Source organism: Chiloscyllium punctatum, chromosome 2, assembly GCF_047496795.1.
Source record: "Chiloscyllium punctatum isolate Juve2018m chromosome 2, sChiPun1.3, whole genome shotgun sequence".
Lineage (NCBI taxonomy): Eukaryota > Metazoa > Chordata > Chondrichthyes > Orectolobiformes > Hemiscylliidae > Chiloscyllium > Chiloscyllium punctatum.
This window is the reverse complement of record NC_092740.1, coordinates 110,785,822-110,811,695: the sequence shown is the minus strand read 5'-3', so window position 1 is coordinate 110,811,695 and position 25,874 is coordinate 110,785,822. Positions and strand designations below refer to the sequence as shown.

General features: G+C 45.3%; 1 protein-coding gene across 25 annotated transcripts in view; it reads right to left on the bottom strand.

Annotated features, from left to right (window-relative positions):
• LOC140487787 (receptor-type tyrosine-protein phosphatase delta) overlaps positions 1-25,874 on the bottom strand; it is a 2,436,480-nt gene that overhangs the window by 573,661 nt on the left and 1,836,945 nt on the right. For 7 of the 25 annotated variants that reach the window (XM_072587098.1, XM_072587115.1, XM_072587090.1 and 4 more), the window contains exon 1: positions 19,637-20,151. The exons of 1 other annotated variant lie outside the window; for it this stretch is intronic. The gene's annotated coding sequence lies outside the window, so the exon portion shown is untranslated. Of the gene's footprint in view, positions 1-19,636; positions 20,154-25,874 lie in introns of those variants that run through there. 17 more of the 25 variants (XM_072587046.1, XM_072587062.1, XM_072587157.1 and 14 more) reach the window with 7 other exon arrangements.

Here is a 25,874-nt window from a genome sequence, read left to right as displayed (position 1 = left end):
TGCTACCTGTTTTTGTATCATCTGCAAACTTAGCCAGACTGCCCTCAGTTCCTTCATCTAGATCATTAATGTATAAAATGAAAAGTTGTGGTCCCAACCACTTGTCACCAGCTGCCATCCTGAGAAGGACTCTTTTATCCCCACTCTCTGCTTCCTGCCAGACAGCCAAGCTTCTATCCATGCTGGCACCTTGCCTCTGACACCATGGGTCCCTATCTTACTCAGTAGCCTCCTGTGCAGCACATTGTCAAAGGCCTTCTTGAAGTCCAAGTAGATGACATCCATTGTCTCTCCTTGGTCTAACCTACTCGTTACTGCCTCAAAGACTCTAGCAGATTTGTCAGGCACGACCTTCTCTTGATGAAACCATGTTGACTTTGCCCAATTTTACCATATACTTCCAAGTATTCAGGAATCTCATCCTTCACAATGGAATCCAGGATCTTACCCAAAACCAAGGTTCAGCTAGTTGGTCTGTAAGTTTCCGAATGTTGCCTTTTTAAATAGAGTGCACTGTTAGCGATTTTCTAGTCCTCCGGGACCGTCCCTGATTCTCGTGATTCCTGAAAGATCACCACTAACGCCTCCACTATCTCTTCAGCTATCTCCCTTAGAGCTCTGGAGTGTCGTCCATCTGGTCTAGGTGAAGTATGCACCTTCTCCTTGGTGATGGCCACCATACTCAGCACTTGATGTTCACCCACATCAATACCATGTTCTCTGTTATCTTCACCTAACTTGGTGTCAATACTATCTAAAGACCTTGCGATCTCAGTCTTGAATGTACTCAATTACTAAGCCTCCACAGATATCAAAGTACAGAATTCCAAATATTTGCCATCCTTTGAAGTTGCTCATCCCAGTCCAAAATTATAATATTAAGTTGTTACATCCTCTGTATTCTGGGATTTTTTTTTTCTTCAAGACAATTCTCTAAAAGATGATCATTGTTGTATAACATTTGTAAACATCACATTAAACTGAGGAAGGCGAAAGAGGAATAACTGATCATAGAATCCCTGAGTGTGGAAGCAGGCCATTCAGCCCATCGAGTCCACACCAATCCTTTGGAAAACATCCCACCACCAACCCCCCCACCCTATCCCTGTAACCCTGCATTTTCCACGGTAATCTACCTAGCCTACACTTCCCATGACAGTCTGGGCTTTTTTGAAAATTCTTACTCATCAGCCATACCAAGCACTTCCACTTCTTATGAATCAGATATCACCAGAACAAAGTATGTTCCAAAAGAAAATCACTAACAGTGCACTCTATTCCAAAAGAACTTCAAGGCCAAAGGTAGGAGAGTGGTTGAAAATGCACCATTTGACTGAATGGGAGCAGCTCCAACAATAATCAAGCAGTTGAACACCATCCAGGCCAAAGGAGCCTGTTTGACTAGCCCCAGATCCAGCACTTTCAAGATTCACCCACTCCATTAACTCTCAGTGGCAGCAGTGTGCACCATCTTCTAGACTAACGACAGTAAACCACTGCTTTACATCACTTTCCAAACCTGCAACCTCCATCAGCAAGAAGGACTTGAGCACACAACATGAAAACACCACCACCTGCAAGTTTCAATTGAAGACACAGATTAGGCAAGGGACTGCCACTGATGCATGTTGGCATGCTTCAAGCCTGCAAAATGGAAGCTGATAAGCTATCTAAATATGGCAGATATTGCATCAATCTCAACCTACTCATCTACTGTTCACAAAGGTGCAGTTTAAGCATGAGTCATTACCCAGCAACCCTTGACAGAGGCAAAGACACCTGCCAACTTTTGCCAGCCTTGGAGACAGTAGGAAACTCAAAGGTCCATTGATCTGTTCCAAATGAAATCAATGCAGTTAACAAAGATCAGTGTTAAAACCTTAAAACTTCATGGATTGCAATGCTTAGTGCCAAACCACATAATCTATTTTACGATAGAAGCATCCAGAGAATCGTGCACTCAAACAGGACCCAGTGACCACTCCAGCTGAACAAGTTCCATCAAACCTTGCTTCAAGAAAAAAATAAGAAAAATTTAAAAAATCTAAAGCCAAAATCAGCCTTTAATTCTTAAGGATCTACCTCCCATTCACTCTTAATGAAACTAGTTTTATTACATTTATCTTAGTTTACACATTTCAAACTTGAGAGCACAAATTTAATTGATAAATACTTAGTAAATAACAAATGAGGCATTGGCAAGTAGCCATAAACTACTGTAATTTACTATCCACTGCAGCCATCCTACTTCATAGAGTAACTGATAGTTAAAAAAGCATTTCGTATTGCATATAATCTTACACACTCAGACTACGCAGTTTCAGGACCCCACTTTATAGCTTACCCCTAGCAAATGTACAACCTCTAGAGAACAAGATGGACGAATTCAGATCACGGCTCAGCTTCCAGCATAAACTGCGGGACTGCTACACACTCTGCTTCACAGTTAACTGGCTTAACCCATACATTCCCTGTGCACTTCAGGCTGATAGTTTTTATATGGAACATATAGATCCCTCGGGTAAGACAAAGGGTGGAGGGGTTTGCTTTTTAATCAACTTGTGGTGCACAGACACTGCAACCCTGAGCAGCCGTTGCTCCCCAAATCTTGAATTCCTCACCATCAAATGTCACCCTTCTATCTACCGCAGGAATTTACAATTGCTGTACTAACTGTTGTTTAGATTAGATTACTTACAGTGTGGAAACAGGCCCTTCGGCCCAACAAGTCCACACCGCCCCGCCGAAGCGTACCCACCCATACCCCTACATCTACATGAACCCCATACCTAACACTACAGGCAATTTAGCATGGCCAATTCACCTGACCTGCACATCTTTGGACTGTGGGAGGAAACCGGAGCACCCGGAGGAAACCCACGCAGACACGGGGAGAATGTGCAAACTCCACACAGTTAGTCGCCTGAGGCGGGAATTGAACCCGGATCTCCGGCGCTGTGAGGCAGCAGTGCTAACCACTGTGCCACCGTACCGCCCACCACAAGCAAAGCTCGAGGAAGCTCTGGATGTGCTGCACTCCACCACTAACACCCTGGAGGCGGAACACTCCGAGGCCCTGTTTATTGTAACTGGTGACTTCAATCAAGCCAATCTAAGGAAGGTGTTGCCCAAGTACCACCAGAACATTACCTTGCCGACCAGGGGCCCGAATATTTTAGACCACTGCTGCACCACTGTGAAAGATGCCTACCGCTCCAAACCCCGCCCTCATTTCGGGAACTCCGACCATAATGCTGTGTTTCTTTTCCCAGCTTACAGGCAAAAGCTCAAGCAGGAGACCCCCCCCTCACGGATACAGGTCCAGTGTAGGTCGGAGGAGGCAGAGGATCGGAATCGTCTGATTGGGTCACATTCAAACAGTCCGCAGGTACCTTGGACAAATACGCCACCACCTTCACAGACTTTATCAGCAAGTGCGTGGAGGACTGCATACTGAGGAAATCAATCCATGTGTTCCCCAACAGGAAACCCTGGATAAATCAGGACATACAGAACCTGCTAAAAACCAGGCATGGTTTTGAGCAGGCCTTCAGATCAGGAGACCCACTCAAATGGAAGGAACCCAAGTATGACCTTCGCAGAAGCATTGAGACAGCTAAGGACCAATACCAATCCAAACTAGAGACCCAGACAGACACACAGCAACGATGGCAAGGACTGAATGACATCACAGGTTCTAAAAAAATGACAGCGCAAGATAGCAGACAATGACATATCCCTCCCAGATTGTCTATTCCGACAAGTCCTGACGAACGTATCCTAACAGTCACTGCATCAGATGTCTGATAAGTTTTCCTTTGTGTGAATCCAAGGAAAGCATTGGGACCAAGCGGAGTACCAGGCTGTGCACTCAGAGCATGTGCAGACCAACTGACAGAGGTCTTCTCTGACATCTTCAACCTCTCCCTGCAGCAGGCCACTGTCCCTGCCTGTTTCAAGAGGATCAACATCGTTCCTGTGCCTAAGAAGGCTCATGGAGCACATCTCAATGACTACCACCCAGTGGCCCTAACATCAATGGTCATGAAGTGCTTTGAAAGGCTGGTCATGGCATTAATCAACTCCAGCCTCCCCACTACTCTTGACCCACTCCAATTTGCCTGTTGTCCAACAGACCCACGTCAGATGCCATATCACTTGCCGTTCACTCCTCCCTAGAACATCTTGGCACCAAGAACAGCCACGTAAGAATCCTACTCATTGTCTACAGTTCAGCCTTCAACACTATTAGCCCCTCGAGACTGATTACTAAATTTAGTAATCTCAGACGAAGCCCCACTCTCTGCAACTGGAACCTCAGTTTCCTGACCCACAGGCCACAATCAGTGAAGATTGGGGACAACATTTCATCTTTATTAACACTCAACACTGAAGCCCCCCCAGGGTGCGTACTCAGCCCCCTACTGCACTCACTGTATTCCCATCGACAAATACCAGACTAATGCCATTTACAAGTTCGCCGATGACACCATCATACTCAGTCGAATCTCAGATGACGACGAAACAGATTAGATGGGAGGCGGAAAACCTGGAAAAATGGTGCACTGAGAACACCCTAGCTCTCAATGCAGGCAAAACCAAGGAACTCATTACTGACTTTCAGCAGGATGTCACTCATGCCCCTCCACACATTAACAGCACAGAGGTGGAACAAATGGAGAGTGTCAAGCTCCTCGGAGTGGTCATCAACAAGAAGCTTTCTTGGGCTCTTTATGTGGAATCACTGGTTACAAAGGCCCAATGACATTCCCTTCTTCCTCAGGCAGCTGAGGAAATTTGGCAAATAGGCTTGCCAACTTTCATAGGTGCACCACCAAGAGCATTCTGTCTGGATGTATCAACTACCTGGTATGGCAACTGTAACATTCAAGATCGGAGACGGTTACAGAGAATGGTGAACTCGGCCTGGACAATCACAAAGGCCAACCTCCCATCTACAGAACCCACCTACCAGGCCCTCTGTCAATGAAAGGCCGCCAGCATTCTCAAAGATCCATCCCACCTTGGCAATGTTTTTCTACAACATATACCAGCGGGGCGAAGGTAGAGAAGCCTGAACACGCACCAGCTAGTTTCGCAACAGTTTCTACTCGACTGCTGTTTGAATACTGAATGGACTCTCAAACACTTAACATTCACCTGTACCTGTGTTTTTGGTTTTGCCGTGGTTTACCTATTATTTACTTACCTATGCTACTTAACTCTGTGATCTGCCTGTGTTGCTCGCAAGACAAAGCTTTTCACTGTGCATCAGTACATGTGACAATAAATTCAATTCAATTCAATTCAATTCACACAAGGAATTATGTTGTAGGGTGCCCTTGATGCTATTTACTAAATAAAAAAACAGAAAGGTTTCCAGTTCAAACCCAAGTCCAGAAGGTTTGCTGCCCTTAACAAGTCTCCTACCTCTCAGGTTGTGAAGTACAAAATTAACCAGGAGTACTGTGCTGTTATTTATCCATTGATGCTGTTGGAATTTGTTGTTGCCATTCATGAAAGAAACCCTACTACCTGGCAAGTTCTCGTGGTCAGGGCTCAGGAAAGAATAATAAACTATTGATCATCATGAATGTAATCCCAGATCATCTATGGATATTCTACACTTTTAATTCCAAGGTTTTTCTTTAAAAGCCAAAAGATAACTAGACGTAAATTTTGTGGCTGTGACAAATTCGAGAATGTCACACCTGTAAAAACTCAGTGAAACTTCAAACGAAAAGAGTGCAGAGGAAGAGGTAATAAGAGGCTGAGCTACACAACACTGTCTGAGCAAGGAGCCATTTCCTGCGGATACATTTTGTTTTATTGTTCCAGTGAATAACAAAAAAAAATTAAAAGCGAGCTTAAACCATGGACTGTGTATGTTAGTGGCTGATGGCCTAGTGTGTGGACTAATATGCTGTGAAGCAGGTCAGGCAGTATCAAAGGAGCAGGAGAATCAATGTTTCAGGCATAAGCCCTTCCTGAAGAAGGGCTTATGCCCGAAACATCGATTCTCCTGCTCCCTTGATGCTGCCTGACCTGCTGCGCTTTTCCAGCAACACATTTTTAAGCTCTGATCTCCAGCATCTGCAGTCCTCACTTTCTCCTAATGTGCTGTGAAGGTCAGTTTATTGTGACAATACTGTGGCTTTAAGAGGTGTATTTCATTCTGTTTTTTCTGACGAGAGGTTTTCAGGCAGAAATGCCGAGTAGTCTTCCAGAGCCACGAGAGTAAACAACTTGTGAGTCTTCTGATTTTTTTTAAGTTGGAACAGTAGAAGCAGCCTTAATGGGTGTGGTCAAGCTCCCACAGAACCAAGATATTTAGTTTTCGCTTTCAGCAATTGCTTTTGAGGTCTCAAAGAAGTGGAAGCTATTTTTTTCCCTTCCGGTGACAGCCAAAAGATGGGGCTTCTGTTCCTGCTACTGGAGTTGCACATGAGACAATCTGTTTTCTGAATTTGCCTTTTATCAAGGGTGCATTTATGGGATGTTACCATGTTGGAACAGTTAATTAGTAATAATTACTGTATTTATTATTCTGTGCAATTTTCCAATAGAGTTAATTTATTCTAATTCCTTTGGGTTTTTTTAATGCATTTTAACCAGAGTGGATGAATAAGGTGTGTTTTGCTTTAAATCAGGTAGCTTGACAAATCAAATTGAATCTGAAATGTAACACCTCACATTTCCCTTTAAAATAAGAAAATGTTTGGGTCTAGACTATCTTCTGAATATTTTGAAGGGGTTTGGTCTGGTTCATAAGATTATGAATAGCAGTTAATTATCCCTACACTCCAGGCAAAGTAAGGGAAAAACTACTCTCAGTTCAAGTGCTGTCAGACAACTCCTATCAAAAGAAACCACGACAAACAAAATTTCTATCAACCTGCAATGAATCTCAAAATCAATTGTTCAATTCTAATGTAAGACTATTGAAAAGCAACTGTAATGGCCACAAGATTCTATGATCCACTTTCATAAGAGAACGGGTCAATTTTAAATTACTCTTGTAATGACCAACTGAGGTGGTGGGTGAATAAAAGAAAAGAGGAACCAGTTCATCCCTGTACCTGAGAGCTTAACCATTTGGGGTGTTCCACGTGGAACCATAAACTGGAGGACGTCATCCAGGATCAGGCCGCAGCAAGGGTTAAATAGCCTGCTCCTGTCCCTATGTTACTATTTTCATTCACTTCTGATTTCTCGTAATGTAATGCAATAACTCTATTGAATTCCATTACCTCCCATGAGTCTTGTGCTTTTTTCTATTTCAAATGTTACATTTTGCCACCAGCAAATCATAAGCAGCCTCATGAATTTACTTCACCATTATTTCTGTTGAGGAAAGGAGACCATTTAACTTGGTTGTCATTTTTAAAATAAAACATATCAGAACCGAGATTTGATGCGCTTCAGTGAAAGAGAATGCATTCTGAAGGATGTTCAAAGGAATGTTTGGACACAGATAACAGTTAAAAGAAAAATGGATGTATGATCTGCTATTTAGCCCTGAGACTTTTGACTGCGCCAGCAATTTGCAAGCTCCCTGGGCCGTTTGTGTTAAAGCTTTCAGCTTTCACATCACGAAGCTGAAAAAAGCTGAACATTACAGTAATAAAACTATTCAAGCAGAAAGAAAAGTTGCATTAAACTTTTAAAAGTTTATGCCATAAAAGTCATTAAACACTTCAGTGGCTTCCTGTTTACTCTTTTCTTTCCTGCAAATTTTTGTTGTTAAAGAAGATCACACGTTTTTAAAAGTTTCTCACAAAATGTTAAATTTTATATTTCATTTTATCTTAGATTTATTGCCTCCTTTCCTGAAACATAGTTTCATGTCCAGTGGCTTAACAACAGAGTGTCTGATGTTCCATTACAGTTAAAAATTACTGACAATTCAGAAAACAGCCTGATGATCAGGATGGGGACTTATCCACTTCCCACCCGATATCCACATGCACACTTTTCAACAGGATCACTAGGCCGATGTTCAGGAAAGAGAGAGAGGAAAGAAAAGAGAAAACGATGAATAATTTTTCCACCTTCCACCCTGAGGGCACGGAGACCAGCTGGAGTGCCTTAACAGCTGCTCTTGACTGTTTCCCAGCAAAGAACCCAGTGTCAAGTCTGGAACCCTCCTGGGCTCTGTGGCCATTTAAAGTAGAGCTCAGTCTTTTCAATAAATGGAATTTTTCTTGAGGGAAATTAAAATGCCATTAGCCATGACCCACTGGGAAGCTGATTTATTTTCAATGTGCTGTCAACCTATTCCAAAGTTTAGCAACATCACTTAATTGGTGCACAGGGACTCTGGGACCCGGCCAGTGATCAAAACCCAAAACTTCATTCCCAGTAGCCACCTGAAGGGCAGGGGTCAAGACTAACAAGTCACAAGACAAACACTATATGCATTTTTCAAATATTAAAATGCCATTTCTACCATTTTAAGAGTTGTGTCTCTCATAGTTCAGAACTTGCCACCAAGCGTTAAGACAATTAAAAGAGGCAACCCCTCTACAAATTTAACTTCCTGGTCTCAGTTGCATCTTCACTTGCATCCCGCTGGTATGAGTGAGTGGGGTGTGTTGGAGCGGTGTGGAGGGAAGTGGATCTTTATTTTACAGGTGACAGCTGCAGCAGGCACCACCAGGAGAGGTAGACAATGCTGAGGCAGGCAAGAGACCAGAGCTAAGGCGACATTTGAAAATCAAAAGGCCTTGTCCTGGAAGGGAAACTCATCCTGAAAGGTCATTGGTCACATGAGTTGGTTTCCCTGCCCCTTACCATATACTTCAAGAAACTATTCCCCACAAACCTTCTCTGTGCCACACCTCAATCCCTCTCTGACTCCCCCCCCCCCCCACTGCCCCTGGCCTATTGGTCATTGACCTCCTTCCACAATGGAGTCATGGGTGGTGAAGCACTGGTGAAAGACCAAAAAACACTCTTAATTATTTAGAGTCACAGATTCATAGAGATGTTCAGCACAGAAAATGACTTTTTGGTCCAACTCGTCCATGCCGACCACATATCCTAACCTAATTTAGTCCCATTTGACAGCACTTGCTCCATATCCCTCCAAAACCTTTCTATTCAAATACCCATCCAGATGCCTGTAATTGTACCAGCCTCCACCACTTCCTCTGGCAGCTCATTCCATACGCAGTTGCCCCTTAGATCCCTTTTAGATTTCTCCCCTCTTACCATAAACCGGTGCCCTCCAGTTCTGGACTCTCCCACCCCAGGGCAAAGAATTTGTCTTTTTATCCTATCCATGCCCCCCATGATTTTATAAACCTCCATCAAGTCATCCTTTAGCCTCGGACACTCCAGTGAAAACAGCCCCAGCCTATTCAGACTCTCCCTCCAGCTCAAATCCTCCAACTCTGGCAACATCCTTGTAAATCTTTTCTGAACCCTTTCAAGTTTCACAACATTCTTCTGATAGAAAGGAGACCAGAATTGCATGCAACATTCCAAAAGTATTTAGAAAAGTTCTGATTTCCTTAAGTAACATTCCTTAGGTAACATTAAGTCTCAACCAACAGATTATTCGTTTTCTGCGTTGTGCACAAACCTACCCCCAGCACTTGTCCTACTGTTTAATTACAGGGACTGCTAATATTCCTTAAAGTGTTGGTTCATCCTCCCAGTGATCTTATCAACCTATCCCTCCTCTTAACCAGCAAGAAGAGATTTTATTAAGTTTAATTACGATCAGATTTTCCTTACAATGGAAAGGAAGATGCTGGGGTTCAGAGCATGGGATGGGTAATGATGGCACAGGAAGGGCAAATTGACTTAAGTAGAAAGGTTGGGTTTCTATTCAACAGGTTTTATAAAATTTACTTTGCTTAAACATATAAGATTCCAAGGAGCATTGACAGAGAGGATGTTTCTACTTTTGGGAGAATCAAGAACGAGACGTCACTGTTTCAAAATAAGGGTCCCCCATTTATAACAGGGATGAGATAAAAGATTTTCTCAGAGTTATCGATCTTGGAATCATCCTCCCACAAAAAAGGTAGTGGATGCAGTCTTTGAATATTTTCAAGGCAGAAGTAAATCAATTCTGATCAGCAAGTAGTGAAAAGTTATCATGACAGCTAGAAATGTGGGGAAATCAATTCAGTCATATTCTTATTGAATGGCGAAACATACTCAAAAGCCCAAGTCAACCATTTCTGCTACTAATTCATATGTTTATAATCTATGTATGAGTTCAACAAGAATGGAGGAGAAAGCTTCTGCGTTATAAACTCCCAAAAATAAGTCCTGGTTTCAGCCATTATTTTCATTGCTGCCAATGATGCAGTGTTTGGTTTTGCAGAATGGAAGGTTTCCCAGTGACTGAGAGTAGACTACAAAGTTTTTAAACATTCTTCTATTTCAATGAGAGACATTGACTTCAAAACAGTCACTCTGTTAAATTGTCATTTAAAGACAATTTTGTTCAGGAAGGAAATTTACACTACATATTCTCTTGAAGAGATTGGGCAAGGTCAAGCTCAATGGAGTTATTTTCAGAATTTTGGTGATATTTCTGGTGAAGGGTTCGAGCCTCATGGACTTCCAGAAACCAGAGAATAAAACCATTGTCTGGCCCAAAATTATGTAGTGCACATTTACTGGCTTTAATAAGCCACCTTAACAGTGCCACCTACAGATGCATCTTAAGTTTATCCAAACCATTCACCATTCTCTTATATATCATCTCTTCATTTGTTATTTCTTGACATTTTATTTGACACTCCAGGTTACTCCCCTGCAGAGAACTGGTGGAAAAAAACAACACATATTGCCTCCATAGCAATTTCATCAGTTTTAAAAAAAAAGAGAATGATGTAATGTGGACAAGAATTAAACTGAAACCGCGAGCTCATTTATCCGTATGTGTAGCACGAACAAAAAGAATTCTCCCCAGATCCCTGATGACCCAAACTACCACAGAACGCAACAGCCAGAGGAGAAGCAAATTATCAAGAAACCGTCGCTGTAATTAAACAGTCAGAACAGCATGGAACACACACAAAAAAAAGACTGCCCCACTAGGGTTCAATTTCCCTTAAAAACTGATAGGCAGAAATCCATTTCAAATTGGTCATTACAAATACTTTCTGAAACCAGATCAAAAAATCAACAATCCAATGAAATTTTAAAAATTAGTGTTTAGTTTGGGTCGAAAACAGGGTACCTGACACGTAAATAGAGGAATCGGAACATGAAAACCAATGAAACATGAAAATAGCGCACCCACACGATAAATGGAACAAATAAAATCCACAATGCTCCGTCCTGCTCTTTAATGAAACGCTAACATCACAGAAAACTTGTTAAGTCTCTGAACGTTATGCAGAGACTTTTCAAATGTACCTCTCACATAAATTGCAATAGAAATGATTGAACAGCATCACTTTTGGAAAAACCACCCAATTCACGAGTATGTCAACAAAACTATCTAATCACGTATTTTCTGTACATCTCGAACACATTGTTTGAAGCGGCAAAATTAGGGGCACACTTACTACTAATGGTACAGTGTGCTCTCTTATTATCAGAAATCTGTCCACAATTTAGTCCAGCCACTATACAGGAAATAGTTAAGCACATCCAGCCAAAATGCCAGTGGTGAAATGTAAAAAGAACACTCTCATTCCAGTGTTTAAATTACCTGAAAGATATTGGAGGACAGCCATCAGTGTACTACTATCTCAGAAAAGAAGTGGAAGAGATGAAAAGAGAGAAGGTGGGTGGGGAGAGAGAGAGAGAGCGAGCGCACGAGTGAGACAGAAGCACTCGGTAAGATGGCTCTCCAAGCAGTGTTCTCCCACCATCACTGCTTCTATCCACAGAACCTCTCAGTCGCTTAGGGACTCGCTTTTGCTCATTGCAGAAAGCGATGCTTGTTTTTTTTAACTGAGGTGCATGCTTCTCGGTAAAAAAGAACATTCAGATCATCCAAAGCTGCTATGTCCGACACTTCTATCTCTTAACCAGCTGATTTAGTGCTGTAGAGGCTCTTCCAACTGTGAAGGATAATTAGCAGCTCGCTCTTACAAGCTGGATCAAACAAAGACTCAGGTCACCAAACACACAGCAAACAATTTTAACATTCACAGTATTCCTTAACCTTTTGAAAAAAAGGTCTTGTCTATTCACATTAGAGATTCACTTAGAGATTCAACCAATATAAAAAAAATCTTAATTTCATTTTTCTATTTAGATGTCTCATTATGTGCAAGTTTGATCATGTGCAATGTCCCTGCACAATCAGACCAAACACACACAGAATCCTATATGATGAACGCTGAAGCACAGAAGTGCTACCACTGTCTCCGAAAGAAAAGGATATGCTGTACCTGCCATCGTATGTCTTCACACATTTCCACCAGTCAGAGAGTGTAAGTAAATCCTTCACTATAGTTTCATTCTCAAGGTAAATATTTCAAACAAGAAGTTTCAGTGAAATTAAAACAGACAATGATGGCACTGAATCAGTCCATTATCCACAACTTTTGTGATCAATTCTCTGCCTAACTACTGACTTTCACAAGACCCAACAATACAAGAGGTTTGAGCACATTTTCAAGGCACCACATGCAAAATTGCACGAAAAAGCATTTGTAATTCCTGATCTCCATCAATACTACTGACCTCCGTGCAAACCTCACAACTGGCTACAGACATCCAGCATTCATCACCACATATGAAACCTAATCTTTCAGAGACGGACAGCTGCATGTGGCAAGGGCTAGAACAGTTTTTTTTGTAACTGGGTGCTGATGAACAGCAGGATGTGTCAATTATCAGGAACAACACTACCACTTAAATTCGAAGATTCAAATTGATAAAGTCATTTAAACGTATAAATTTGAATTCTGAGTGAACACATCTGTTCTGTATATTCAGAAAAGCACAGACTTCTTTTTAAAAATTGACCTGCACTTAGTTCTTGGTTGTAATATAAATATTCAAGGTGATGTCAGGTAATATTTCCATACATGTAAGTCTTCTTTTTCCTCAAAAAAGAAATCTTAACAAAAATTAGCTATTACAGCACATTGTTGCAAACAAAAAGCTATTAGAATGCATCATATCAATTGGAAATATAAAGCTGAGCTTAAGTCTTCTTACTAGTTATTGAGTCTGAACAATCAGCTCGACAAAAGAACTCTGGACAGACTGATGGATGGTGTAAAGCTAAATTCAGTTAGTGAAATGGCAAACTGGCGAACATTGGTTTACTTGTGGAATGTGTAGCACTTCCTTAACACTAAGATTCACTTTCGAACAGAACGAGCACAAATCTTGATCCTGCAGGGAGGTTACTCACCAACTGTTACTGCTACCTCCGAAAGTCAATTGCTCCTTTTCAGCTTCTAATTCATATTTTAAAACAATATGAACCAACTGGAAAACTTATTGAGCTACAATTTACACTCTTATTTCCTAAGATCTTGTTATGCTCAGATCAATGTTCAGAACAGTTATTCAACATTCCTTGTTTACTGACTGACTTACTTCAGGACAAAATTCACATTTGTTGCTCTTTTGAACTTGAATGTTGTGACACCTTCGAACATGCCAAATAAATGTTTCTGTTCCTAACTCTTTGACGACCCATTTTATTAAACCTTAATTCATGTCAAATCTTTTGATTAAATGTAATTGTTGCCAATTTGGCTATGCTTGTTTTTTTTTAACTACTGGCTTCATTTTTCCAATTTAAGTGAATGGTACACGAGGATAGGGGTAAATAATTCATGACATTTAGAAAAAGAGAAGTTTTCACAGCATTGCAGCAAAGCAATTTCATTTTCAAAGACTAAAAAATATTGGAACTATTTTGGATAGAAAAGTTCAAGAAAACTGCAAATGCAGCAAAAGTTGTAATGCTAAATATAGTCACATAGCTTTAAAATGGAATAACTGAGTAGAGCAGGAATTGTTGTGTGCTATTCAGTCTTGACTGCATTGAAATGCTCCACCTACCAAAACATTCATCAATCATAGAGAAAAATAATACTCTGCATGAACACAATGTTAGAGACATTGAATACCACTTCGATTCAAGATAGCATTTGCCTTGATGAAGGGACACAAATACAATGCAAGCTGCTCTCCAGGCTATGTATTGGTCAAAACTTTACCTTTTGTGATTCAATACTATATTTTACCAAGTCCTTTCTTGGGAATTTTAGGCTATGCTTGGACAAAATTGTTTGTCACAGAACGAGCAATGTAACCACTGCATTCCAGACTGAGCCCTTGGTTAAATGCTGAAGAAGGTACAGCTCAATGGCTCTAAAATTCATCATCAAATTTCTGTGTTACTGTATATCCATCACGGAGAAGCTTTCAGTGCAGCCAGTCAGAGGAAATGGTTTGTTTTTGCTCTGGGGTTGTAAATCATTGATAATTTATGAGTGAAAATTTTTAAAGCACTGACTTTATTCCGCCCAATGGTTGTAGTTACCCATTCAGGAAAACGTGCAGTTGATTCACAAACACATCACCGCCTCAATTCTAAAAGCTATCAGAAACATCTGTAACCAGATTAAAATGAAGGTTCCATAAGCGAAGGTGGGAAGAAGAAAATGTAAAGGCTTTTTTCAACACTAATGTCTCACTGAAGATTTGGTCTATATTTCACGTGCGTCTTCTCTCAGAAAAATCATATACCTGTTAAAATCAGTGCTGCTTGCACAGATGGGATGACTGTTAACAGCACAATTATTTACTGAATCACAGGCTTATCTCTGATCACCAATAATTGAATCCAAATTGTCATACCTGTGCTTGTAAAAATGATTAAAAATGATCAAAGTCAGAGAGTTTGGTATATTTTTAAATAATCAGTTGAGCCTCTAATCTTTTATTTGTTTGTATTTTTCACAGAAAGGGGAGTTCACTTCATCTTCCATCCTACTTCTGTGAGCAAGACTTTATTTTATTGATATCAATGCAAAACTTCTTAGATAAATTACAATATTTCAAAATTACCTGCAGGTACAGGGCAAAGCTGTTTATTAAACACGTATTAGTATTTAATGGAACAAAATTTATATTTAGAAACAACTCAGCATTGCAAAATTATACCTGAAAACAGAGCAGCATGGACATAAATGCAATGCAACTTCTACATTCAAAAATGGCCCCAGGTCGTCTTCAGGAACGGATAGTACAATAAGCTGGCGCCTGCTGGAGCTGTGGACAAAGCTGATGGAGCAGAGAACAGGCATAAAAGGTGGACAGTATTTGGAGGATTGTTGGCTGGCAATGCTCAGAGAGGGAGGGAGCCTGGAAGGGAGCAGAAAGGGCAGAGGAGCAAGTACACAGAGGAGAGATAAGAGGAGACAGTAGAGACAACAGGGAGGGAAGAAGTGGGAGGTGGGTGGAGAGAGGGAGGGGGAACTGGGAAGGGGAGGGAAGAGGGGAAGGGGAAGGGAGATGGGAGAGGAGAAGGGGATGAGAGGGGGAGGGGGATGAGAGGGGGAGGGGGATGAGAGGGGGAGGGGGAGGGGGATGAGAGGGGGAGGGGGAGGGGGATGAGAGGGGGAGGGGGATGAGAGGGGGATGAGAGGGGGAGGGGAGAAGAGGGGGAGGGGAGAAGAGGGAGAGGTGGGGGAGGTGGGGGGGGAGGGGGAGGCGGGGGGGGAGGGGGAGGCGGGGGGGGAGGGGGAGGCGGGGGGGGAGGGGGAGGCGGGGGGGGAGGGGAGGCGGGGGAGGCGGGGGAGCGGGGAGGGGGGGGAGCGGGGGGAGGGGGAGGCGGGGGGAGGGGGGAGGCGGGGGGAGGGGAGGCGTAGAGAAGGGGGAGGGGAAGAGGGGAGGGGAAGAGGGGAGGGGAAGAGGGGAGGGAAGAGGGGAGGGGAAGAGGGGAGGGGAAGGGGGGAGGGGAAGGGGGGAGGGGAAGGGGGGAGGGGAAGGGGGGAGGGGAAGGGGGGAGGGGAAGGGGGAGGGGAAGGGGGGAGGGGAAGGGGGGAGGGGAAGAGGGGGGAGGGGAAGAGGGGGGAGGGGAAGAGGGGGGAGGGGAAGAGGGGAAAGGGGGGAGGGGAAGAGGGGAAAGGGGGGAGGGGAAGAGGGGAAAGGGGAAAGGGGAAAGGGGGAGGGGAAGAGGGGAAAGGGGGGAGGGGAAGAGGAAAGGAGAAAGGCGGGCGGGGAAAAGGGTGAGGGTGAGGGGGTGGGTGAGGGGGTGGGTGAGGGGGGAGGGGGGAGGGGGAGGGGGGCAGGGGGGAGGGGGAGGGTGAGGGTGAGGGGGGAGGGTGAGGGGGGAGGGTGAGGGGGGAGGGAGAGGGGGGAGGGAGAGGGGGGAGGGAGAGGGTGAGCGGGGAGGGGGAGAGAGGGGGTGAGGGGGAGGGGTGAGGGGGGTGAGGGGGAGGGGTGGGGGGGTGAGGGGGAGGGGTGGGGGGGTGAGGGGGAGGGGTGAGGGGGGGTGAGGGGGAGGGGGAGGGGGAGGGGGGAGGGGGAGGGGGAGGGGGAGGGGGGAGGGGGAGGGGGAGGGGGGAGGGGGAGGGGGAGGGGGGAGGGGGAGGGGGAGGGGGGGAGGGGGAGGGGGAGGGGGAGGGGGAGGGGGGGAGGGGGAGGGGGAGGGGGAGGGGGAGGGAGTGGGGGTAGGGGGCATGGAGGGGGGGAGGGATCATGGAGGGGGGAGGGGTCTTGGAGGGGGAGGAAGGGGTCATGGAGGGGGAGGGGGAGGAGGCATGGATGGGGAGGGGGGGCATGGATGGGGAGGGGGAGGGGGAGGGGGAGGGGGAGGGGGAGGGGGAGGGGGAGGGAGCAGGGAGGGGGAGGGGAGGGGGGAGGGGGAAGGGGGAAGGGGGAAGGGGGGAAGGGGGGGAGGGGGGAAGGGGGGAAGGGGGAAGGGGGGGGAGGGGGGAAGGGGGGAAGGGGGGAAGGGGGGAAGGGGGGAGGGGGGGAGGGGGGGAGGGAGGGGGGGGAGGAGGAGGGGGAGGGGGGAGGAGGAGGGGGGAGGAGGAGGAGGGGGGAGGAGGAGGAGGGGGAGGGGGGAGGAGGAGGAGGGGGAGGGGGGAGGAGGAGGGGGGAGGGGAAGGGGGGAGGGGGGAGGGGAAGGGGGGAGGGGGAGGGGGAGGGGAAGGGGGGAGGGGGAGGGGGGAGGGGAGAGGGGCGGGGAAGGGAGGTGGAGGGGCACGGAGCAGATGGGGCAGGGAGTGGAGGGAGGGGCTGGGAAGGGGGGAGGGGCAGGGAGGGGGCAGGGGGGGGCAGGAAGGGGGCAGGGGGAGGGGCAGGGAGGGGGCAGGGGGAGGGGCGTGGGGTAGGGGGCATGGAGTGGGAGGGGGCATGGAGGGGGAGGGGGAGGGGGAATGGAGGGGGGAGGGGGAGGGGTGGAGGGGTGGAGGGGGAGGGGTGGAGGGGGAGGGGTGGAGGGGGAGGGGTGGAGGGGGCGGGGAGAGGGGCGGGGTAGAGGGGGCGGTGAGGGGGTGCGGGGAGGGGCGGGGAGGGTGCGGGGAGGGGGATGGGGAAGGGGAGAGGGGAGGGGGGAGGGGGGAGAGGGGGAGGGGGGAGGGGGGAGGGGGGAGGGGGGAGGGGGGGAGAGGGGAGGGGGGAGAGGGGGAGGGGGGAGAGGGGGAGGGGGGAGAGGGGGAGGGGGGGAGAGGGGGAGGGGGGAGAGGGGAGGGGGGAGAGGGGGAGAGGGGAGGGGGGAGAGGGGGAGGGGGAGGGGGGGAGGTGGAGGAGGGGGGGGGGGGGGGGGAGGGGGGGGGAGGGGGGGAGGGGGGGGAGGGGGAGGGGGAGTGGGGGTGGGGGAGGGGGAGTGGGGGTGGGGGAGGGGGAGGGGGAGGGGGGGGGAGGGGGAGTGGGGGTGGGGGAGGGGGAGTGGGGGGAGGGGGGGAGGGGGAGGGGGAGGGGGAGGCAGGAGGCGGGAGAGAAGGGAGGGGAGGGGAGAGGGGGAGGGGAGGGGAGGGGAGGGGGGAGGGGAGGGGAGAGGGGGAGGGGAGGGGAGGGGAGAGGGGGAGGGGAGGGGAGGGGAGAGGGAGAGGGGAGGGGAGGGAGAGGGGAGGGGAGAGGGGGGGGAGTGGAGGGGAGGGGGGAGGGGAGGTGGAGGCGAGTCGAGGAGGGGGAAAGGAGGGGAGGAGGGGGAGAGGAGGGGAAGCGGGGGAGAGGAGGGAGGAGGGGAGAGGGGAAGAGGGGGAGCGTGCAGGGGAGAATGAGCAATGCAGGATAGAGTGGAAGGTGAATGAAGGGGTTGGGGGTTGGGGATTGGGTAAGGGTATTGGGGAAGGGGATTAGGGAAGGGGCTGGGGATTGGGGAAGAAGGGCAAGGGCCGGATGAAGTTGGAGGAAGGGTGGTGGGGGAGAAGAGAGAGTGGGTGGAGACGGCAGGGGTGGGGTATGGAGGAAGTGAGGTGGGTCAGGAAAGAGGTGGAAACTGAATGGAGTACGGGGTTGGGGAAGGAGATGGGGGCACGGGAGAGTGGGGTGGGGAAGGAGATGGGGGCACGTGGGTGGGGAGGCAGAGCTGGAGGGGGACCTGTGGGAGTCGGTGAATGAGGAGGGCATAAGGAAGTGGGGTTGAAGGACTCGGGTGGGCTGGTGGGAGGACAGGCAGCCCTTCTCTCCATGTCACGGGCACCTCTCACACACTCTCTCTGTACCGAGAGGAAGGAACAACTCGTCGCCCAGACTGTGAGTTTGTTTCCCTTGAGGATGGGAGAGTGAGAGAATAAAAGCAGCACGCTCCGGTGAAGTCTCGGTGCGTGTGGAAACACACTGTCCATGTGGTTGTCAGAGAAACAAAGAATCCACTCGCGGCCGTGCACCTTGACAAATGGGAAATGAGAGCTTCTGGTGAAACGACTGGGGTCTCTCCCCCCCTTTCACTCCGGCCACATCCACACTCTGGCTGAGTTGGGGGGGGGGGGGGGGGTGATTTCAGGCTCCATTTTTAACCCTTTATTTCCCATTGCGAAACACAGAGGAAATTTTGCAAACCAATGCATTCCGAATGGAAAGGACGGGGAAGGTGGATAAGAACATTGAAATAACTTGACCCGAGGGGAAAGTCGATGTGGAACTGGCGAATTCTAAAATCCGTCTCCCACCCCCACCAAAAAAAAAAGGAGCTGAAGTCCGGCTGGAGTTTGATGTGAGGGTCCCTCCACCACAGGAATAAAGAGAGAGAGAGAGAAGAAACAGCGTTTGGAAATATATTCAGGCCGCCACTCGGGTATGTCCTGAAAATACCCGAGCAATCTCGGAAAGAGTTCAAATCCTCTCTCCGCGGTATATTTTTAACCTCGATGTTGCTATATAAACATACCTCTCACATGGGGGGGGGGGGTGGAATATCCCACAAAAGGGAGTCTAAGATTATTTCCCAGATACTTCGGTGCACCCGCACTTTTATGCTTCACCTTTTTTTTGAATGTAGAAACTGCAGCGAAATATACTAGTTTGTTTTTCTTTTGCAAGACAAACATAAATGTGAAATAAACCAGAATTTTTGCTCTCCCTGCTTGTAGAGACATTCATTCAACAGATCAGGAATATCCAACTCCGAACACAATCACAGCAAACGCAAAACAGCAAACAGGACTGTTAACAAGAAGCTGCTGCTGGGCTTCTGCATGAGAACGGAGAAAGGGTTATTTTTCAAGGGAAGGGCTTTTACCTCGGCATTGTCGAGCTCGGTCAGGAGTTAGCGGCAGAAACCGCCGCTTTCGTCTCTCTCTCCACCAGCATTAATCCAGGGCTGCGGGCTCCGGGGGCCCCCCCGACTAATCCAGCATCCAGAACGGCTCGCAGCTCTCTCTCTCTCTCTCTGTCCTCGGCAACACCGGGCGGGAAGGAAAACGGCGAAGGAATCCTCCCCACCCCCACCCAAAACAAAATAATCTGTTCTCAGGGTGTGTGACAGCTTTCAGAGAAAGCAGTATGCGTGTCCAGGAATCCCCCTCCTCTCTCTCTCTATTCCCCCCCTCTGCCCACTCCTCTCAGCGCTATGCTGTGCGGATCCCAGACATGACTGTTGGATATATCTGTACAGAGATTTTTTTTTCTGTTTTTTTTAAAAAACAAGAAAAAAATCTGGCGGCTTTTCTCTCCAGGATCTCCTCACTCACTCATTCTCTCTTGAAATCTCCGAGATACTCTGGAGGGAGGAGGAGAAGGAGGAGAGGTCAGTCCGCTGACGTCAGGCACATCAGGATACACCAGTGCTTCTCAGTCTCTCTCTCTGTTTCCAGTCTACTCCACTCATACACTCAACTCCAAAACCAAGGTAACTCTGACCACAAATCTAAATGCCCTATCACAGCTCGAACAGCATGCAATACTAAACCAGTGTATATATCCCCATCGCTTCTACGCAACACACAAACTCAAAGTCAGCTGCAGGCTTTGTTTTTCTGTTGTAAATTCCATTACAACAGCCTCTCTCAGTCCCGGGCTTCTGAGCTGCACAGAAACACACTGAACTGAACCTCTTTCTACAACACAGCTCCATCTCGATACAGTTCGGACCGGACTACGGTGTTATAAATCAAACAAGGGAACGGCAAAAGCACAACCTGAAAGATGTGGGTTCTGATCAGTCAAGCTTGTCTTTTATATAGCGTCTTCTACAGGAGCAATATTAGACAGAAACTTCGGCGGAAAAAGAGACGTGTTGCCAAGGGTTTTCGCTTTGCACTCGTTTGGGCCAATGCAAGAATGTCAATTTTCAAATGTTTACTACAAGTTAATGACACTTTTAACAAAGAAAAATAATTCAAGTCACTTCAGAGAAGCAGTCAAAACAAAATGTCATACTGAGTCTTACAAAGTCGGGTCCAGTGACTTTTCTGCACTCGGAACGTTAAAACTGCTTTTTCTGCACAGATACTGCCAAACCGGCTGAGTTTTTCAGCAATTTGTGTTTTTGTTTAAGATTTCCAGCATTGCCAGTTCTTTTATTGTTTATTAAGAGAGAAAACCTCAATGTTTATTCTCTCAACTGTTTATTAAGAGAAAAAAACCTGAGTCAAACATATGGGTTTTAAGATCACCTGAAAGGAGGAACAGAGTTATACTGACATGGGGTTTGCGGGGGACAAGTTACAGAAGTTCTGGGTGCTACTACTGTTGGCACAAGTAAACTTGGAACAGGTCAAAGACCAAAATTGGAGTGGGGGCGAACGCATGGGCAGAGATGCTGGAAAGTTATATTTCATAATAGGGTTACATAAATACGAAGGAATAAGGCAATGAGAGATTCGAAAAGAAGGATAAGAATTTCCAAATTGTGGCATTGCCAGAGTCAAACCAATGAAGATCAACAAGCCATGGGCTGATGGGTGAACAGAACACAATGCAGACAAGGAAATAGGAAATAAGGTTTAGAATGAGCTCAAGTGCAAGGAGGGAGGAAAGTAAGAGCCTGGTCGGGATAGCAAAGCAATAGTCAAGCTTAGAGGCTTCAAAAGGAGAGATGAGAGTTTCAACTGCAGATTGACTGAGGCAGATTCAGAGAAGAGTGACGTTGCAGAAACTAAGTTAACTGCTTTTAATGACAGAGCAGACTCCATCAAGGTTAAGGTTGACAGTAGTCTAGTTTAGTTCAAATCATGACAAGAGTGAGGAGTTGAGTCAGAAGGAAATAACATTTGTGGTGGGAACTTCAGAAAACGGGTTCAATCTTCCCAAAATTTGAATTATTTCCAGAGGACATATGGCACAGAAACAGTCCATTTGGCTCAAGCAGTTCTTTGAATACTGTTTGTCATGCAAGCTAAAATACAATTTGCTATCATTGTTCTCTACACACTAAACATAGCTCCTAGAAAAACAGAAGACAAGAAGAAAAATTGTAGGTACCTATGTGCATAGCAACTCCAAATTATTTGAAGGAATTTCAACTCTTAGTATTGACAGTGAGGAGGCTTTGGTATCTGTCACACATTGACCTTCCTTTGTAGGAGGAAAAATGATCAAACATCAAATAAAAGCTGTCTAGGCAACTGCTCATGCCCAATAAACTTTTGATTTTAAGCAACACGTTCAGAAACACAGTTATAATCCAATAATTTCCCCAAGTGCTAGAGTAATTACAGACTATTAGGTCATGGTAAAGTCATATCACAATTGACAGAAATGGATGGTTAGATGGATCAGCAAGAGTATTAGAAGAGCCCATAAAGTCTATTGATGCTCATGTCTTTAGACGAACACACACAGATCGGCAAATTGCACAGCTGTGTTCTTGGCATCAACATGTGGAGGAGATTCAAAGTTTGAACCCCTTTCAAGAGTAACTGTAGCATCACTGAACAATTATATTTATTCCAAAAACAAACCAAATTAAAATATTCTTGGATTCGAGGTATTTCATCAATTACCTGTCAAAATGTTTATTATTTAGCAGTTTCAGAAATATTTTTTCAGAGATTATGTGAAAGAAGGGGGAAATGTTCAGTTAAAATTTGGACTTTCTCCCAAAGCATTGTCTCATGATTATAGCAAATGGTCAGTTTCTATGCTTATTGCATGACATGGCATTGGTACGCCACAAAATTAATTGTTTTTTTTTTGCACAGCATTATTCAATAGACACTATGTAAGTTTGACACTATGTTCTCTAATCAAGTCCAAAGATTGGCAAACATATCACTGGATTGTTATGATCCAGACAAAAGTAATAATTACATTGCTTCACAAGGAGGACACTGGCAGAATCACAATATCAGCACGAAAACTTTTTCATTTGAACAAAATGTCCTGATTTCCTATCACTTGGTTTCTTGAACATTCAAACCTATCTTTGATAACACTCACACAGCAGAGGTATTGTACCCTGGTTAACATATGGACTGAAAAACCCCAGCTGTGCCTTTTGAAATTATGGAAATGTATATCATGAAAAAAAGATGTTTTTAGTACCCCAGATTTTAAGACATTAAAAAAACATTAACATGAAAATCAAATTATTTTGTATCTTTAATACCACATTAAAAAGATATTAATGCAGACTTTTTTTTCTGTTTAAGATTTTGCTTTCACCACATGTTCTAATAACAATTAGCACTTCAATGTTTATCCTGTTAGAGACCTACAATGAGTCACATATATGACTAAAGAAGACAAATCCAAAGTGATTGACAAATACGAAGTTCTCTCAGTATCTCAAGGACACCTCAATTACCAAATTTTACTGTATATATCTACCTTCCATTTCAACAGTTAAATTTAGATCCTTTACATTCTGTGAATTGGCTATGCAAGATAACTAACCACCCTTTTATTTAATATCAGTAAACAAAAAAGTATCTGGCAAATACCAAATTGTTTGTGGGAGCTTGCTGTATGCACATTGGCTTCAGCACCACAATATAACAATGACTGCAAAAATTAATTTATTTCCTGGAAAGTTCTTTGGGATTTCTTGAGTTTGTGAAAGGTGCTATGGAAATGTAAGGTTTGTTTCTGCTTATTTCTGAATCCATCCAGAGCAGAGAATCACTGAACTGAATAACTGAAATCAAATCAGGGAATCACATAGCTTCAGGCAGTCAAATAGTTTTGGTATGGCCTAAGATTGAGCAGAATTAAATGGTATGTGGAGGATATGGGCTTGTTGAATTAAATAGGCTTTCTTTTTTATTTCAGGTTTTCTTGTAGCTAGGTAACCAGTAGTCAGATTCTGAGCTACTGGGCACAGAATTTTCACAGGTCCAGGAAATACCATATGATCAACCATTCCCCTTGGCATAAATATGAGGTGCTGTAACTTGGAAAGGCAAATCAGAGCAGGACTTAATGGCAAGGTCCTAGGGATTGTTGCTGGGCAGAGACCTTGAGGTGTAGGTTCAGAGTTCCTTGAAAGTGGAGACCCAGGTAGATAGGATAGTGAAGGCGACATTTGGAGTGCTTGCTTTTATTGGTCAGTGCATTGAATATAGGAGTTGGGAGGTCATGTTGTGCCTGTACAGGACATTGGTTAGGCCACTTTTGAAACACTGCATACAGTTCTGGTCTCCTTATGGGAAGGTGTTGTGAAATTTGAAAGGGTTCAGAAAAGATTTACAAGAATGTTGTCAGGGTTGGAGGGTTTGATCTATAACAAGAGGCTAAATAGGTTGGGACTTTTTTCCCAAGAGCATCAGAGGCTGAGGGCTGACCTTATAGACATTTATAAAATCATGAGGGGCATACAGAGGGTGAATAGCCAAGGTCTTTTCCTCAGGGTAGGGGAGTCCAAAACTAGAGGACATAGGTTTATGGTGAGAGAGGAAAGATTTAAAAAGGACCTAAGGGGTAACTTTTCCACGCAGAGGATGGTGTGTGTATGGAATGAGTTGCCAGAGGAAGTGGTGGAGGCTGGTACAATTGCAACTCTTAAAAGGCATCTGGATGGGTTTATGAATCAGAAGGGTTTTAAGGGATGTGGGCCAAATGCTGGAAAATGGAACTAGATTAATTCAGGATATCTGGTCAGCATAGACGAGTTGGACCAAAGGGAGTGTTTTCATGCTGTACATCTCTATGACTCTAAACAGTAGAGCAAGCTGCTTTGTACATCTAACCACAGAATTGAATGCCCAACACTCATCATATGTTCCAGACTTTGCTCTGCAAAAACACTCATTGAATTAGGATAAAGTCAGAATCGTATTGAGTTGCAGGATTTAACTCCCTAGGGAATGATCTGTAACCAATGTCAGCCAGGGAGTCTGGAAACAAACTCTATCAAGCTACCATAAGGAATATTTGCTGTATCAGACAAATACATGAATGTATCAAAGAAGAAAGAGACGATGCACATGCAAAAGAAAAGAATGCAGTCCTTGATTTACAAATGCCGAATTTACAAACTAAATCCAAAACAGGATGTATTAACATTAATTTTAAAGATCTGACATGTGAATGCTTTCCCATACTTATGAACAGCTATTTTATTTTTGTCCTACATAGTGATTGTAGTGAAGTCAGTCAGGTGGATCTCATAGAATAAGAGTTCCCTGCTTGGATCTGATAATCTGGTCCAATTAGGGAGCCCTGGTTGACAGAGAAAAACAGGAGTGTCAGAGGTTCTGTTCACTCTGAGAGCTGGCTCTGAGGGAGCTGGATCAGTGTCAAGGACTCTCCACATGTAAATAAAGGGTGACTTGGTGTTGGGATACCAGCCTCTATGGAGTTATGTTAACCTGGTTCTGTTCCAACTTGCATACAAATCAAGTTGCAAATGTACTCAAGGATGGAACCCATTTGCAACCCAGGGACTACTTGTATTATCATGTGGGAAGGGATAAAAAATACAACTTATTTCAGAACTATGCGGGATGGGAGGAAAGATTACAATAAAATTACAGTGTCAAAATCCATTTGGCCCATCTGCTGAATGCTCTGTATGAGCCGCCTCCCACCTTACTCTTACTAGTGTCTCTCTCATGAGTTTAAATGTACCTATACTATTTATAAAATGGATTCCAGAACTGCACATTGCTGTCATTTAAAAGGTGGTTTGTCAGGCTGATACTTCGATGAGCAAATTGGACTGGCTGAGGTTGTTTTGACTTTAGAGTTCAGGATGGCAAGAGGCGATTTGATTAACATTTATAACATGCTGAATGATCTTAACAGGGTGGACACGGAAAAGATTTCATAGCTGTTGAAGGAGTCCAGACCAAGGAGATGCTAATTTCAAATTGGGATCACCATTTTAGGTCAAAGATTAGGAGAATCCATTTCTCTCAGAAGACTACGCATTTTTGGAACTCTCTGCCTCAGAAAGCAATGGAGGCAAGGTAATGTTTAAGACAGGGCTAGAGAGATTCACGATAGGCAGGGGAATCAAAGATTATCAGGGTAGATGGTAATGTGGAAGTTGTAACAAAAACATAAAAGCCACAATCTTGTTGAATGTCACAGCTGGC